Source organism: Pogonomyrmex barbatus, unplaced genomic scaffold, assembly GCF_055798465.1.
Source record: "Pogonomyrmex barbatus isolate J1 unplaced genomic scaffold, ASM5579846v1 scaffold12, whole genome shotgun sequence".
Lineage (NCBI taxonomy): Eukaryota > Metazoa > Arthropoda > Insecta > Hymenoptera > Formicidae > Pogonomyrmex > Pogonomyrmex barbatus.
Window position 1 is genome coordinate 3,669,695 of NW_028297108.1, and position 17,870 is coordinate 3,687,564.

Genomic DNA, 17,870 nt, shown 5'->3' on the forward strand with positions numbered 1-17,870 from the left:
AATTACGCATCTTTTTCCGTTAGGTCCCCTTTCTCTCTCATGTGTGTGCACGTGGTCGATAGATGGCCACTATTTGTTTTTCGTTACGCGAAATTGCTGGTCAGTATTTCTCAAGGATTCGACAAACTGCAGCATTGGCCATCGATCGTAAGCGGGACAGGTGGTTTAAGAAGTGTATCTTTTCTGTTGAAAACAAGAGAAAGAGAAAGAAGAAATATTGCAACTTTTAAATTTATTGTGTGTGTTCATACATATTACTACTATAAATAGAAAATATGATCAAAATAATAAAATATAAAATATAATAAAACAGTGAGATATAACAAAACAATTCATTTAAAATACTGTATCTTTAATAGCTTAATATTAATGTAATATAAATTTTATTATAACAGATCAAGTTATGAAGTTATATATAAAATAGATTTTTATTACATTGTTTTTGTATTTTATAACGCCTATTATAACTTTAATTCTTTAATTTTACATTGTGCGCTCACATTGGTATGAAATGTATTCAACATACGACCGTTTTTATTATGTACCTCACTAATTACACTAAATTGAAGCGACATGAAAGTTTATCTATTTCCTGATTTATTAAAATCTATACTATTAAAATCATTCGCTCTCCAATCAATAGAACATAAAAGTATAAAGGTATCAATTTTTTTTCTTATAGAAAAACGTGGTATGGATTGTTATCATCCTTTTTAACGAATTCTGATGCATTAAATCTTCGAAATCCTTTTCTCTCTTTTGTCTCTCTATCTCATAGCGATACAAGTAGGAAGTAGAAATCGGTCAGTCTGGGAACTATCTCGCACAGGCATCACTCCGGAAATTCGTGCGCGTTTCTCGGAAGCATAAGCTCCGTTTTCCGGTGTGCTCGAGAACGAAACGAATACAGAAATAACATTTCGATGGGTATGACGCGGCGATCTTTTTATCTCTCGAATCTTCGACGAATCTCGGGATGCGGGAAGAGCGGCAAAGACGGAGGAAAAAGCGAGGTTGCGGAAAGAGAAAGAGGGAGATAAAGGAAAAAACGAGAAAAGCATTGAAAATGTCGGCGGCGTCGGCGGCGTTGACGATGGAGATACGATTCAGCCCGGTCCACTGCCAGCATTCGCAGCGCGCGGTCCTTAAGGCCTCGCTTCGAGAACTTCCACTTTTGCCAGGGTGAAGAGAAACCACCTCTTCCCTCGCCTCGACAGAATGTTGAATTACGCGATACGCGTTTTCTGTTCCTCGCGTATCTGTGTACTTGCGGAATATTACGGGTAGAACGCGCTGGTTGATGCTCTATCGGGATACCCATGATTTCGTATCGATGATGACGTGAACGAAAACGAGAAAGAGAACATGGTGGATGGGGTGATGAGGAGGTGGGGAGGGGGAGTGTCGGAATTTCAAAGCGGACTCGATTGGTAGCATCGATAGTCGCGTATCTCGCGACATCGTCTCCTCGGTTGACGCACCGAAAGCGAATGCATGTTTTTCACGGCGTTCGATAAAAGGTGGGGGGCACATCGGATAGCTGACTGTAGCTATTTTTTTTTCTCTCCATTTCACGATGACATCAGGCGGCTCAGAACTTTAATTTCACGATGTCGGCTAATTTCATGAAAATATAAATTTTCAATTTTGCATTGAAAACACACGTTTCGCTAAAATTATGAATTCTTGATTACTATGGTTTCATTTATGTAACTATCATGCTGGAGTCAATTCAACTCCATTAACTAAATGGCATCATAATTTATGATAACGAGTCGGACAGCAACATTAGTTTTAGTTTTCGTTATTTATTTTTATAGAGAAAATAAGTTGCCGACGAGATGAGTTTTCCCCATTATGTTCTTTATAATAGGTAAAAGTTAATTGTAATTTTTTTTTACTTTTCTTGTAATCTTTTATACAACTTGTACAATTAAATTGCTTTAGACGTTTTCTTCTAAGACGATGGAAATAAAAGCTTATATGTTTGTTAAATTAGTCTATCTTTTGTCTTTCTTTTCATAAAATATAAAAAAAATTAAAATAACACTTTGTTTTATAATTAAAGTCAGAAGAAAATAAAAAATAATTTATCGATATACGGGTCACAGAAATGTTGTGAAAATCTGATAACATCGATTGATCGGTGTATCGGTCGGACTTCGTAGCCGTTGTCGCAATAGTGGACAAGAAAAGTCGCAGAAAACGTGGTCTGGAAAACGATTCCGTGGCATTGTGGCACCTACGCGTCGGCAATAAAAGATCGCAAAAAGGAAGCGAAACTTTAACGAGACGCTCGTAGAATTTATGACCGCTTTTTTTCAGTTAGTTGAAAGTTAGTTAAAAGTTTCAGATGGTAAAATAATAGTAAATCATTATTTTTATACGGGATGTTTTATTAATGCGCATTTAGGATTATCGCATAAATCTTTTATATCGAATTTAAAACGGTGATACCTATGCAATATTTATGTTGTTTAGTTTGCATGCACATTTATTAACGTACACGCCTGGGTGCATCGCGCAAGGTTTATATTTATAAAGAAAAATATTTTTACGTTTTAATATAAGCGTCGCTAAAACATTAAACATTGCGATTTTATAAACGTATCGATCGACATTGTGCCATTTGAGAGAATATTACGTTTGCTATCCGTGTAAATTCTCGATTCGGATTTTACAACGACAAACATGTTTCACATTTTTACGAGTGAATTATTATTCTATGGCGGCCATTTTTTTATTTATTTAATCATCAATAGTTCAAGTGACTCAATTCTGATTTCAACCATTCCACGTTTTATTTCATGGGAAACAATGCGGGGCCTGTATTATTTGATGATCGACCATGTCAGTCATCTTCTCTGGAACAAAAAGCAAGGAATGTGTGCAATTTCAGAGCAGGTTGCATATTCATTATAAATTATTTAATGATATGTCGACTAATAATATGCTGATTGGTGACACAGCTATGCAATTTTACAAATTATTTTTACATAGAATTTCCAATCTTCTTAATGAATTTATTCCCGTTATTACCGATTCTTTTAATGAAAAATTTCAATTTTAAAACGAAAATTATTTTCTAATATTAAAATTTTTTTAATTTACATTAATAGCAGAAGATCTGTAAGTACAATTTAACTATATCTAATGAAAGCCAAATTATAGATAAGAACCAAAATTTATAAGAAATCCGAGAAAGAGAAATCTGAAATTATGTTGATAATAGTACTTTGTATGCAACTACTTTGTATGCAACTACAATTTGGATAACAGAAATTTAAGATATCATTATTACGTTAAGCATTCCTTTTCCAATTTTTGGTCCTTCGCGTTCGAAGAGAATGAACTTAATATTCATGAGAAAGAAGAAGAGAGATAGTATCGCGAATGTCGAATGGCAGGCAGGGAAAGCGCGTGCCGTATTTCATCATTTAGCCTCCCTTTAACGAGAAGCCGGTGTATCATTGTACTCCATTCGAGTATTAACGCTCTTCGGCGAGGGGAGAGATGGCCAACTTTCCATGTATACTTGGGGCACGTAGTTTGGTATCAATAAATTTCCATGCGCGGGAAACGGATTACGTTTTATTACCCTTGTGGTCTGGCAGTAGATTATGGCGTCGAAGTATAACTATTCCGGCAACAACTCCGGGGGCCGGCTTTTGCGCCAGAGAGAACGAGAGAGTTCGGGGGGATAATCAGCGGCGTGGTCGCAAACAGTCGCGAAATGTTCGGCGATATAAGCGGCCGGGGAGGCATTATAAGCGTGATGCCAAACTCCTACAAAACGTCGTACTAATGGAAAATCGATTCTCGAAATAGCTTTCTTATATAGAAATCATTTTGGCCATCCGAGCGAAAGACTTCTTTTCCTTTCGCATCGCGTCTGATATCCTGTAGGGAATAATATCGATATTACTTATGTAGAATACATTGTCATAATTCTGGTGCACATTTGTACATATATATATAATTATATAAATAATTATATTATATATATATAAATAATGAAACAAAAGATAAATTTCGAAATACCAAGGATTAGATTTCAAAATCGAAGAGGATAAGTTACACCATACCTTTTATAACATTATTATAGATAATTAATATGCCTGGAGCGGAATATCGAGGTTTCGTTACTTCCTTGAAACTTACTGAGGACTTTGAAAAACTAGTTGTAAAAAACATCGAATGTTAGCGAGGTAGAAACCCAAGAGAGTATTGAGATCGATGGGTGTTTCACTTTCCTCGAAGTTTCCTCTTTAGCTCAATCCTTTCTTTGACAAGCAATCGACCGCTTCGCCATTTAAAATCACAGACCGGATCGAATTCTTTCGATCCTCGACAACCCCCGAGTGCATTCATCTATGTCGCTGAAAGTGTTGCGTGTTTCCTTAACCGCTTAATCCTCTAATCTCTTGTAATGCGATGGTAATAATGCGTAACCACTTTTTCAATTTTCTCTTAAATTGGCATATAAGTTTCGTTCAACAGACATTTTTCCGGTCGGTTTTATCTTAATTTTTATATACTTATTACATCTATATAAATTTATGTGAATAAATATTTAAAAAGCACCATTAATATTATGCATATGAGCGAAATCAGTTTTTGAAGATTTAAAGAGAAAAATTAGTTTCCCATAAAATGTAAATTAACAAAAAAAAATGTTACTCGTAAGAATAAAAATTCCCTCTGTTTAACCGAATAAATGGATATTTTCTTAAAATGCAACATTATTTTTTCAAGCGTTACATAACCGAAATAATTAAAGCATATGCAGTAAACATTTTCTCTTTTTTTTCTCTTTTTCACGAGTGTTCATTTCCTAGTCGGTAACATAATTTGTTAGAGAAACGCAGTTTTTATAATTTATAACTATGTTAAATATTGAAACAAAGAAAAACATAGAACGTTTGTACAAAATCAAGTAGAATATCTTTAGCTCTTAGATTAGGTGAAACTTCACATCGTGCGCGAAGCGTCACAGGGAGAAAAGAGGACGCAGGTCGAAAGGGAGGAGAGGGGGGGGTAGAAGAAATGAACTCGAGACTCCGGAAAATGCGACTATGCGGGGAGATAAGTGTTGCAACAGGGAATACGAAGTTCCTTTCACGCCGGTCGCGTCCGCGTCGCCGGATCACGGTTTCCGCGAGAAAGTTCGCTCCGTAGTGGAGCCATACGTGATCTATACGGGTTACCGCTACATACCCTCCGTCCGCTTCTCCAGCCCCCTTTCGAATCCTGTACGGGGTGTCCCGTAGCCCCCAGAGTTGGTACGCGCTATAAATTTCGTGGCTGAAAATCCCGCGTGATATATATATATATACACGCGCGAGCGCGCGCACTGTATATGCCGCGATATATATCGCGCTTTACGCCCTACTCTACGCCCTCCTTCCCTCCCCCTTGCTTCTCAGAAGGACGGGGAGTGAGATGGACCAGACAGAGGCAAAGGGGTTGGCGGAACGGCCGGCACGCGCGGAAGAGGTATCTTGACTGCGCGGTTAGGCTAACGTGGCCGGGGGGGTGTAGCCGGTTGAGTTACACCGGTTACACGTTGCAGTTCTTAGGTGTTCGGATGATTAATGAGGGCTGTTTCGCGTGTGCTCGTTGACTCGTGTGCGCGCGGGCTATTAGTATGTTATCCGATATTATCCGTGTTCCCGTGGCAAAAATAGTTGCGAGCCTCGTCAAGTTTGCTGCCATATCGATTTTCGAAATGGAATTTCGTAGTAGTTGGATTTGTTCTCCTCTGATTGAATTTAACGAGTCTCTAATATTGATGAACCCCCGAGCGTGCGCGGAGTCTGTTAAAACTAACAGATGAGAAACAGATTGCTTTATTATACCAAGAAAGTGTCGCACAATCGCGCGTTTGATCTTCCCATATCGACAAGAATTTATTCAAGCGTTACATTTAGTTTCTTGCATAAAGATTAAAAAAAAAAAATTAATTTCGCAAATAAAAGAATTTTAATTATTTTCTTTAAATTTTTTTTTTTTATTCGCGTATCGCGTAGTTCCTTCATCTCTCCTTCTTTCGGATTTTGATCGTGAAATTACTGTGACAGTCTGTGAGAAAAATGCGAATAACCACGACGGAATATAATGGTGTAGCGGAAAGAGAGCAGAAGAGCTAAATAAACAGGTGAGCAAGAAGATAAGAGGATACGGAAAGAGTCGAAAAAGAGAAGATGGAGAAGATTAACGAGAATGATACAGTGCGAACGTAGAGTCACACTTTGCTGTCGTCAGAAGTTGCGGACGCGACGCTTTATATTATCCATGTGTCTCTGCGGTGGAACTAGTCGCCAGTGCCGTTCTCCATCACGAACAAACTGGATAAATGCTCGGTATGTCCAGACTACGCAGGAGTCTGCCAAGATATTTCGTTATTTGTTTGTATCTTGTCTCGTTCATTATTTTGTCTCGTTATTACATCCAAGAATTGAATCATACTGCTCACTACAGAGCTATAATTTTAATCAGTATAAATAATTATATATCTTACAAATTTTACATTTGCCAAATAAATATATATTTTACAAGCTTACTTATCCCTTTTTTATACAGAAAATCTAAATGGCGTTAATAGAAACGGTCACCAGTTTTAAACACCATCGTGTTTAAAATTTTTTATTTCATTTTGCTTTTTGTTTCGTTATCTATTATTCTATTTCCCCTTCCCCCCTCTCTCTCCCTCTATTTCTGCTCCTCCCCTCTCTCTCTCTCTCTTTCTCTCTCTCAGTTCTGTCTATTATTTGTAAAACAGAGAAAAGAAGCAAAATTGAGTCGTCTTTTCGCAAAACAAGCTCTTTGAATAATCTCTGTGCTCCGGTCACAAAGCAACGCTGTTGCTCGCTCGTTTACTAGGTGTCTTTTACCGGACCACGCTGCACGTATGTGGGCACACGCACTCACGTACACGCACATACACTTCGCATACCCCCCTGAATTTTCGATAATCCAAATTGAATTCTCCTATTGGGTACACGCCGATGGTTCTCGACGGTTCTCGCTCTCCATCGGCCGTGGCTTTCGTGCAAAATTGTTTCCTCGCCCCCGTCCCGAAAGTTACGAATTCGCTATCCCCTCCTCCCCCGATTCGTAGGAAATACTCGGCCAACCCTGCCGCATGTCGTCCTTTCTCTCGTTCATCCGTTTTTACGGAATTTCCCGACCTAGTATCGGCTGAGAACGCGGGAAAATGCGGATCGTGACTCCGCCTCTAAAGATCCCAGAACTGCGAGCTGGAAATAAAAGAACAATAGTCGGTAGTGTGTTTCAATGCGTTACTGGCTATTTCGAAGGGTAGTTTCGTTCACATCTGGGTCAATCCAACGGAATAATATTTAATGACAAAGGAGATTTTTACCATTGATCACAAGATACAACGGCGGTATGATTAAAAACATAAACTGAAACTTTATTATTACAACATTGGTTTTGTTTCGCACTATTGTTTATTTTGTTCTGTACTCTGACCATCTTGTCGATTACATTTGTTTATATTTATTTGCGAGAATAGCTTTCACATGTAATTTAATTTAATTTACAGTTTTATGCGAGAATAGCTTTCACATGTATTTTAATTTATTTACAGTTAGCCGTCGCTGATTTATTTAATCATTCATTAATTGCGTTATATCACATTCCGTTATGATTATATAGTTTCATTTTATATTCTATTGATTTCCGGCGGACAAATATATTGAGTTGACTCAGAGTTTACCTTTCCAATCTCCAAATATAAATAATCCCATCAAAATGTTATCAAATGTCAAAAAAATGGCGCTAATTTTCTGATTGATTATCTCTCAAGGGAGTAATTATTTGTCGATATATTTATAAAATAAAAGAGTCTCACTAATTTTTTCTGCAGCATCTTTTACACTTATGAACAATTTTCATGTACGTATATATATATATATATATCATATATATGTTTTACTACATTAATTTAGTTTAATGTCACTCATATAAAATATTTTGTAATATTCTTCTTTGTCACTATACGGTGATGAGCGTTGAAAATTTATGTAACGTATTTATAATAAACTTAACCGATGGTACGGTTAATGAACAACGAGAATAGCATCTGTATGTTCCACATGTACGTATGTTCCACATGCGTCATTTATCCCCATTTTGCTCTCTGGAGTACTCTCATCTGCGCGCATTTGAAAGTAATATTATTAATGATCATTTTCCTAAAGAACTTTATGTAAATCTTAAATTGATAGTATTTTTCAAACAATAGAAAAATCTATAATCTCTGAAAAATATAATAAATATAATATTAACAATATTGACAATATTAACATATTTATGTCATATCACATGCACATATACAATTAAACGAGACATTTGATTTCCAAGTTGTCTATCACAAATATATAATTCTAATTTACCCATAAATAAACAATTAGTTATACTTTTAGTAGGTAAATTTTGAATTTAATTTAAAAATACCTCAAATTGAATTGATTCCTTCTTATTCAAATATTCATTAAAAAAAAAAAAAGAAAAAAATAAAAATAGATTTTAGTTATTTAGTTTAGTTTAGTTTAGTTAGTTATTCTCTTATTATTGTCCGTGACAAAAATTTCTTAGTTATTCTTTTATTATTGTCCGTGACAAAAATTCCTTTAACGTTGAACAAAAAATTCCGACCGATTGCGAAGGAAGTAGCTTAAACTGTGGCAAACACCGGTCGAATGCACGCGTAAGCCTATGCCTATACGAGATAACTTGTCAAATTGACGATGTACGTGTGCGCTTTGGTTCGCGTGATCGCAAGTTTGCGATTCCCTCTCGCAAGCGCGCGACTCTCTAATTAGTTTGACAAATCGATTGGGGAGCGCGGCCGGACGTGCACGTGGCGCGATGCGGTGATCGGCTTTGCCCGACTCGGCGATCCTGCATTGATCCAGATCGTTAAAACATAATGTAATCGTTAATCCCGCCAAGCATCCACCTACGCGTAAAACTATTCGCGGGGATTATATCGATCGCGCGTATTTGTTATGTCGCAGAGCGACGCGAAATACGCGTTGAAATCCAAACTGACAACAGCTCGCGACACATACCTGCCAATTTCACAAATAAATATCGAATTGTCATCTGTGAAATATAAATTTACGTATATGCGAAGAAAGCCAGAGAGGAAACGCCGCCCGACTTGATATAAATACGAAGTACCGTCGTCGTACATTTTTTTTTTCTCAAACGACGGCTGACAGCTTTCTGATATTTATTTGATATTTGCACGGACGCATGAAAAAAATGTTTCAATGATAGTTTAATTCATGCTTCACGCATTTATTTCATTTCGAAAAATATCGCTGCATGCACTGATGTTATTACATACGTGCAGACGTGCGTTGCTTTAATAAAACGACGTAGAGCGCTGACATGGCGTGTAAAATGAGCTAAAACTAGCACATAGTACATTCCAATAATTTCGCAAATGCAAATATATGTGTGTACTTGGAAAACTCAATTATTATGAAATTCGAAGTGCACTGTAATGTTAGTTTAAAATGATCGTAATTGACGTAACTGGCCAATAATGATAGATTGCGAATTAGATATATACGCATTTCATAAATTACTATTATAAATACGATGATTAACTTAATATTGATGAAAAGTTCTATTTTAAAGTTAATGATATTTTATTCTTTACAAATTACTTCATATTCATTATTAATTAGACCGATTACTGTTTTGATAAGCTTTATTAAATGAATAATACATGAGATCGTGAAAATGTTTATTATCAGTTAGCTATAATTAGCACCAACAACAACAGTATATGTATGGCTATCGATATCATTTACCTGTAAAAGGATCAAACATAATTTAATTCAGAGAGAAAATTCGATCTTTAATCTAATTATTTATCACATTTATATCGTTATATTATCCCTTTGCCTTAAAAGGCTCCGATCGTATACCGAGGCATTATAAAGCGTGATTTTAGGATAGCAATCTCATTTTGCGATATATATCGCGGTTATATCCATATTGAATTATACAGGCCACCGAGCTATCACGATCCAAAAACAGTCGAAAGGTCGTTGCACAGTAAACTCAATTAACAACGATAACGCTTACGTGTTTTCACCCGCGAAAATGATTTTCCCGCGAGCCGACTACCGCGGAATCGAAAATATTTGGGAGATTAAAATCATTTAGATTGGATTGTAATTTCGATTCTCTTTCGCGCGCACCGAGACGGAAAAGCAAAGAAACAGCGATGAAACTTCTGCCGTAAAATAGGAACTAATGTGGACGGGACAAAAACGCGATAAATATTTTAGCTCGGAATATATTAAATCCAACATTGTATTATTATTAAAATATTATACATATTATACAATTTATTAATATATTATTTTTAAGAGAAAGGAAAACAACAAGTTGATTGAACCAATACAAATACACAATTATAATTCCTCATGAGGCAAATAAGTAAAGATATAAAATCTTTTATTGATTATATAGATTTAGAAAAGAAATTTTTAATATAAAAATTACGTACGTCTATTTAACATTAACGATTTTATATATAGTACGTAGATAAATTTACATTTTACGACTTGCCAATTGTATAATTTGCCGGATGTCCTGCGCATTATCCTTGCGGATTGTACGCAGCATCGTTGTAAACCGATCCATTGCATAACACAACAAACGATAAATGTTCAGGGATTATGCACGTCTATTCCCGGTTAAGTTACTAATCGCGCGGTCAAGCGACTGCATCTACGATATCGCGAGAAGCCGAGCGATGCTGCGAGCGATGTTTCCCTGCGCCATAATGGTTCATTATCAAGGATTAGTTCAATTTGCGCGTATACGAGGTCACGTTGTATATCATATTCAATACGTGCGCGACGTCCAATCACGGTGGCGTTGCGCATGTTTGCCGCAAACAATATAACAATATAACGTGTTTAATACACACAAGGCTCGGCGAGAAGAAGGAACGGAAGCTGTCTCATGATTATTTTGATGTTACGAATTTAGAAAATGAATATTATTATCGCATTTAATTGCTCTCAAACTTGCTTTTCTTACAGCTGCAAACAATGCTGCTACCGTCTGGCACAATTTTGCAAATTAGGATTTTGTAATATATTCGAATAGAACGCTTTCATCATTTTTGTTTGTAGGTTTCCGCCGATGAAAAACAACTTTTTATACCGACTGAATATCCGGGAAAAAGTATGGAAGGTGCTTGAGAAGAGTAATGTTTTTATTAGCTGGAAACCTACTTGGCAAACAAATTGTATTCCGGCGCATAGTCCTGGTCCGACTAAAGGTAGAAATATATCTGTGACTTGAATATATTCACTTTTACTGAATGAAATTGATATGGGTATTATTGCGCTATGTCATGTTAGAATATATCCACAGCTTGTTTATTTTTACTCTTCCGTTGCACAGCTCGAATTATCAATTTCTTTTTTCGTTGGATTTCAGATTTCCACATAGTAATTTAACCTTTTTGTTTATCAAACATTTTATTTTAGAGCATACGCTTGATCGAATTTTGGTTTATTAATAACAACTAATCTTGCGTATATATTTCATATGCTAGACGACATTTATTCGATAATGATTCCGCTGATCATGTTATCACATTGAAAGCTCATTAATTTATTATAAGCCACCCTATATCATTAATGCGTTTTATCATTCTTCTCATGTTCCGGTCACTCGCGGCAATTTGAAAGGCCATTGAAATCTTTATGACTCAATCGACTCGATAATGGAGATGACCGATTAATGCGACTATTATGATGGCATCCGTCCACTAGTATGCCAACATGCGTGAACTTTATATTCCGAGCTACCGTCATCTTTATGCATTAAAATGCATCCAGACTTGCATCGTCACCGCATGTTGTAACTTATATATATATATATATATATATAATTGCACTCCTCTATATATATATATATATATATATATATATATATATATATATATATATATATAAAATTGCATCATGAATACTTTGACATCTATTGTATTTTCAAACGAATATCTGTATATTGTGTGCAGAGAAGTTAATACTTATAATAAATAATGTCTAAGAGCAGAATGACTAATAATTGATAAATAATCGAGAGCGTTGTGACACGTATTATATCTTGCAACGTTAAAATTTTCATCTGCTTCTTTACTCGCCCTATTTTTGCAACAAGCCAACATCCGCTCTCGCTTGGCAGGCAGAATATGTTCTCCGTATATAGGATGATTCATAAAAAGTCTTTCAAGCTGTTTCCTCCTAAATCATTAAGGATGACAGCAAAACGTTTTCTTTTAAAGTTTCTTACAGCTTTTCATGAGACATCATCAGTCAGCGAAACTTAAAAATATCAAAAAAATATTTTTAGCGCTGTATCCGATGGCTTTTGAGAAAAAGATCTGTAACGTTTTATGTGGAACATCCTGTACGCGACGTTCTCCTAAATAAATAGGGTCGTGACACCGTAGCGTGTTACCATTTGTAACATTACGGCGATACAATACGTTACAGGTCTGGACGCACTTTTATATCGAGCATCAGGACTCGGAAGAGAAGAATCGGCAGCATTTGCGTTTTACATACGTATCGCGTGGTCGCCGGAAGTTATCGTAGGAGAAGAATCGAAGTCTCTCGTGTTTCGAATATGTAGGTCGTTCGCCTAACCACAGCCCGGAATTCTCGCCTGTATACCAATCGAGTCGTGATTCCATCTCTCGCGGTACACACACACACACACATCACGTCGCAACGCGATGAGTTTTCGAACCTGGAGAAATCTCTCGTTTAATCGCAGCCTTCGTGCTACGGTACAAATGTATTACGGAATCTTATCTCGCTGCAGTTTATATGCGCCACCCTGTATGTTATAAATCTACGTTAAAACTTGATAGGAATATAGTAATAAAAACGAACGACGAAGTTACCAGGGGCTAAACCGACATTAAATCAGTAATCGTGAATGTAAGATGTATAAGTATATATCTATATCTATATTTTATTTTTGTAACTCAATATATATTAACACACACACATACATCTGATTGGATATATCCCGGTTATCGCCCGTAATATGCGGATACTTATTTTTATTTTCACTTCTTGTTGCTTCTTCCTTCATGCATTACATTTTCCACTGCATCAAGTAATATATTCGTAAGTATACAAGATTATTCTTCATTTAATAAAAGAGTCTCTAAAACTTTTATTTTAAATCTCTAAAATTTTATAAACTGCATATTATATTATTTTAACTGCATATATTATTTTTAATATATGCAGTAATATGTATTCTTACACCTGTTCATTTTTCTTTTAGTTTTACAGCTACTTTAAAAGTCAGGAAAAACTTACAGATAAAAAAAAGTAAGGAAATCAGAAACACAATGCGTGCACAAGCGCTGCGTATGCAATGAGAAATAACCTAATTTCTACTAATACGTAATTTAACATAGCATGCTTACTGTGCGTGTCGTATTGCAGTATTTGCGTGCACTCTCATTGAATTTCTTACATGTTTGGAGCGCGTTTGACGCCAGTTAAACGAATGTTAGATAATTTCGTTTGCCATGTTCTTCTTTCCCTTCCTCCATCGAGCCAAATGGAAAAAGCGTTTATCGATATCGATGTTTGCAGTTAGTTCCTTGTTGCCGCCATGACGTTTTTGTTTCTATTTCCCCGTTTATTCTCGTACAAATACGATATCGATGTATCTATGTGGAAGGCACGAACGATATTTCTGACGGATTAGAAGGCAATATTGGTATAAGCGGTCGAGACTTTGTCGAGCTTTGCGCTCGGAGAATCGAAGATGCGATCGTTTTCCGTGTATGTGAGCTCACGTTCTCCAATATCGGCCTTCTCGTGTGAAATTTCTCAAATTGGATCTAAACTGTTGAATAAAATCGTACGCCCTCGCGGTCAGATATTTTATTACTGAATGGAAAGAACATACAACGGCACTTACGGAGCTCGTTCGCCGTTTCGTCCAAGACCAATAGCGGACATTCTCGCTCGTACGCTTCGTACAGTCGGTCGAATTGCGGAAAATCAGCTACGGAAAACAGAAGGATTCTGTAACGACTTGCAAGCGCGCCGCCAGGCGAAATTGAACCGCGCGCGCTTCGCGCGAAATTATAGTTGCAAATTAGGAGTGTGTACCTGGGGCAAACAGGCTCACGCTCGTTTACGAAATTTCCGAAATTTAATGGAAATTAAACTGCGTTTCTACGTTAATCTGTAACCTTTATACCTCGTTGACCGGTTAGTTATTATATTATTACTCGATTGTTTCCGCGACTATCATTCGCATTTGTATCAGTCTTCTTTTTCAGAGGAATCACTCGTGATACTGATAATAATTTAAAAACAGCATTTCACCAGAACGTTTCTAAATACCAAGATACAGATCTTGAAAGACTGAAGATATTATCCAAAAGATTTGTCAAGGGAATTTTTTCATGAGAATCCTTACGTCTTATATGACTGCTAAAATTTAAGTTGATCGCGTAATTAATTTTATTCTTTATAAAAGAGTTAAAATAAAATAATGAAAATATTTGCTTAACAATATTTGTGATTAATCATCGATTTGAATTAGATTTGATTCGTACTATTCATTAGCAGGAAATGGATCGATATCCACAAATTCCTCATTTATTAAATCATTTAATAGATTATCGTTAATGTAGTGGAATAATTGAAACAAAATATTTAACATAATTTAGCAATTACTGTTTAATATTTAAAAAGAGTAAAAATACAGAAATATAGAAAAAAACATAGAAATAAACTTACATTAAAACACAAAACAAATTGCTTGATATTGATCCAAAATTTGTCAAGTAATATAAAAGCATTTGGTTAATGTATTTAAATATTATTTTAATTGTTTTTATTTGATTTTAATAAAGAAGTGTCACCGCTGTAATCCCGACACTTCAGAATAAAAATCTCTTATTGATAATATATTTTATTTTCCAATTGCATTATAAAGATTAATTTTCCACTATTTATTTTAGTATAAATAACGTAATAAAATAACATAAATAAATTAAACAAATTTATTCATCTCGAAATACTATGTATATATAGTAAATGTATGTATATTAACTCAGTTATAATAATTAACAAATAATTTGATTCCTTATTTTACCGGCATATCGACTCAGACAATTCTCTTTAACGATATCGATCCATGCCGAAATATCACTTATCTCGATATAAACTACGTTGCACAATGTTCCATCTATTTTGTGCCAAAAGACTATATGGGTAGCGTGAATAAAGCTTTAGAGACGACTGAGTCGCGGCTCGTTCGTCAGTCGTGACCTACGACCCTTCAGGACTCGAACGGGTTTGAAGGGAGAAAGGACAAGAGGGTGAAATGGCGTGCAAACATCAGAATCATGGTTCCTATACGTCTGCATGCGTGAAACGGCCGGTGTGCATATCGCACACCACATTGCGGAGGGTTCGGGGCGCCGCGTAAGTGTGCGCACCTTCACTCGCACACGAGGGTGTTTCACGCTCGGAACTCCGCCGCTTTGCGCCGCCTGCCCCGTTATACCTATGGTCAGGTCGAGCCGTTGGTCTTGCTTAATCTGATTACAAGCGAGGTTGCCGAGGATCGATATTTTCGCGTGAGTTTTCCAGGCAATCGGCCGCGAGATAGCGCGGCCTCGGCATATTTTATATGCGTACGCGAACCGACCCCGTTTACCACCCTCTCTGTCCGTTCGTCTGCCCCGTGTCCAGCCGTTTCTCCCTCGCCTCGTGTTTCTCCATTGTAGCACCACGTGCACAAACAAGCCTGCCCTCTTTGACCCTCCTACTGTCGCACTTTTCGACTTGTACGATCCCTATCAATATTCGGTACAACTGAACACTAAGATATTTCTTGTTGTTACACATTGCAACGAATATGTTGATACAGTCAAAATATTAACGCTAAACACGCTACATATATTATCTCAATAAAGAAATTTAAATATATATATCTATATTTTATTAAATTATTTATTATTATTAAATATATATATTTAAATATATATATATATATATATATATATATATACTTAATATGCTGAGTATGTACTGGGCGGTTTTTTTATATAAAAATTTTCTAAAATTTATTTTTATAAATTTCATAAAACATTTAAAAAATTGCGAAGCAAATGTCACGATATTATTTCTCGATTATATTATTTTTCATGAAAAAGATTACTTGTTAAGTCTGGTTCCACAAAATATACGAAATTTGGAGTCAATAATTTTGTGTTGAAAATGTATTGTTCTAGAAATCTTGTCCCTCTGGGCTATGATCCAATTGATGTCTATGTAAATATATCTATGTTAATAAGAATAAAAAAATCTACAAGGCTATTTTTCTGGTTTTGCAAGCTTTATAAAGCTTCAGTTTTCTCATTACTTAAGAATTGTTTAACAAAATATTAGAGTGTTGGTACGAGCTGGCATGAAAACTGAATAAACAGCTGTAATGGTTGAAAGCATGAAATAGAAAACAGCTTGGATGAGCAATTTGTGTCAATCAAACGGAAAGCAACCAAACAGCCAGCTCGGAGTAGAAATGTTCCGTTCCGTACAATATTTATTTTGTTCGTTTCATATCGCAAGACTGCTATGAACTTTAAATTCTGATCAGACGTATAACATGCGCACGAGATATCTATTAATGACAAATAATCGATCGATGCGATTTGCTCGTGAAAACCCGAATTTGACGACGGAAGCGAGCGATACGTTGCCGTGATACGTATCGTAATTGATAATCGATATTATATAATGTGCCAACACAGCCGTTCGTGAGGGATATTCGTCGTATTCATTCGTATCTGTTATTTCCTCGATTTCTTCCTTTTTTTATCCTCGCAATTACGCGACTCGCTTTACAATGTAATCAAAAAAGTCGGTTACGAATTGCGAATTGAACATCACGCGTTCTGCATTTTGTAGTGATCTTCGAATTTTTAATTTTAATACGCATTTAATATTAAATACCAGAAATACCAAATAATATTTCTATTAAAAAAAAAGAATTAACTCGCATCATAAACTTATTCTTCGTAGATGAGAGGACAATTTAGAACTTGTGTATCGCTTTACATTCAATACCGCTTTCATCCGCGTGAGGAAATTTTTCTCACTGCCGCATGACGCGCGTCGCGATTTTCACCACGTACGAAGATGAAAACGGTGCTATCCTTCATCCGGCCGCAATTTTAGACGCGTATTTGGACGATGTTTCCTATACGGTGACGCGTGATAGTTTTGTGCAATGCGCTATATAAATAAAAGCCGAGTTTCCCCGATTGACAAAAATGATATAGAACTTTTGCTAAAACAATTCAATTTGTTAGTATATCGAGAGCGCGATTGCACATACGATCTCATGTGGGAAAGTTAAGAGAATCAGGTTAATATATTTTACTGCAGTTTCATTTCAGCATTGTTTAAAACTACAAAATCGCATAAGATTACACGTCTGCATCTTGGGATAAAAAATAATTGAACAAATTAACAAAAATTGTATGTAGAAAGTATATGTCTTGTACAATAATTTTAATGAAATTTTAAAAAAATAATATGGTTTGTTAGCTAAAAATTTATTAGTATAACATATTCTGATGATATTGCGATAAAAGAAATAATTTTGCGAATGAATAAACTTGTAGCGACTTGTCATTCATTCCTGAGTTATCGCTCGCGTTTCATTCTGTTCACGAACGTTTCATCATACTATTTTTCAATTCGTACGCTTCGGCTTCAGTTTCGAAACTTATTTCGCGAGCGATTTTTCGA

The 17,870-nt window shown here is 35.9% G+C and overlaps 1 protein-coding gene across 1 annotated transcript in view; it reads right to left on the reverse strand.

Annotated features, from left to right (window-relative positions):
- Positions 1-244: 244 nt before the first annotated feature.
- LOC105424653 (cell adhesion molecule 2-like) overlaps positions 245-17,870 on the reverse strand; it is a 134,018-nt gene continuing 116,392 nt past the window's right edge. Inside the window, exon 10 of the transcript XR_967545.3 lies at positions 245-2,864. The gene's annotated coding sequence lies outside the window, so the exon portion shown is untranslated. The remainder of the gene's footprint in view (positions 2,865-17,870) is intronic.